The sequence below is a fragment of the Chiloscyllium plagiosum genome, chromosome 5 (genome assembly GCF_004010195.1).
Source record: "Chiloscyllium plagiosum isolate BGI_BamShark_2017 chromosome 5, ASM401019v2, whole genome shotgun sequence".
Classification (NCBI taxonomy): Eukaryota; Metazoa; Chordata; class Chondrichthyes; order Orectolobiformes; family Hemiscylliidae; genus Chiloscyllium; species Chiloscyllium plagiosum.
The window spans coordinates 69266024-69267118 of NC_057714.1; the positions used below are offsets into that span (position 1 = coordinate 69266024).

Below are 1095 nucleotides of genomic sequence, written 5' to 3' on the forward strand. Positions count from 1 at the left end.
GGAGGAGGGCGGGGTGGATAGGTGGAAAAGAAGATAGGCAGGTAGGACAAGTCATGGGGACAGTGCTGAGCTGGAAGTTCGGAACTAGGGTGAGGTGGGGGAAGGGGAAACGAGGAAACTGTTGAAGTCCACATTGATGCCCGGGGGTTGAAGTGTTCCGAGGCGGAAGACGAGGCGTTCTTCCTCCAGGAGTCTGGTGGTGAGGGAGCGGCGGTGAAGGTGGTTAAAGATGCCCTCCAACGCATCTTGTCCACATCCTGCACCTGCACCCTCGGATCCCTCCAACCGTAACAAGGACGCCCCTGGTGCTCACCTTCCACCCTACCAACCTTCGCATCAACCAAATCATCCGCCGACATTTCTGCCATCTCCAAAAAGACCCCACCACCAGGAATATATTTCCCTCCCCACCCCTTTCCGCCTTCCGCAAAGACAGTTCCCTCCGTGACTACCTGGTCAGGTCCACGTCCCCCTACAACCCACCCTCCCATCCTGGCACCTTCCCCTGACACCACAGGAACTGCAAAACCTGCGGCCACACCTCCTCCCTCACCTCCATCCAAGGCCCTAAAGGAGCCTTCCACATCCATCAAAGTTTACCTGCACATCCACTAATAATATCATATTATTTATCCGTTGCTCCCGATGCGGTCTCCTCCACATTGGGGAGACTGGATGCCTCCTCGCAGAGCACTTTTGGGAACGTCTCCGGGACACCCGCACCAATCAACCACACTGCCCTGTGGCCCAACATTTCAACCCCCCCTCCCTCTCTGCCAAGGACATGGAGGTCCTGGGCCTCCTTCACCGCCGCTCCCTCACCACCAGACGCCTGGAGGAAGAACGCCTCATCTTCCACCTCGGAACACTTCAACCTAAGGCATCAATGTGGACTTCACCAGTTTCCTCATTTCCCCTTCCCCCACCTCACCCTAGTTCCGAACTTCCAGCTCAGCACTGTCCCCATGACTTTTCCTACCTGCCTATCTTCTTTTCCACCTATCCACTCCATCTTCCTCCCTGACCTATCACCTTCATCCCGTCCCCCACTCACCTATTGTACTCTATGCTACTTTCTCCCCCCCCCCACCCTCC

The 1095-nt window shown here is 56.4% G+C and overlaps 1 protein-coding gene across 5 annotated transcripts in view; it reads right to left on the reverse strand.

Annotated features, from left to right (window-relative positions):
• Positions 1–1095, reverse strand: part of cdk14 (cyclin-dependent kinase 14) — a 659453-nt gene that overhangs the window by 214989 nt on the left and 443369 nt on the right. The window lies entirely within an intron of this gene.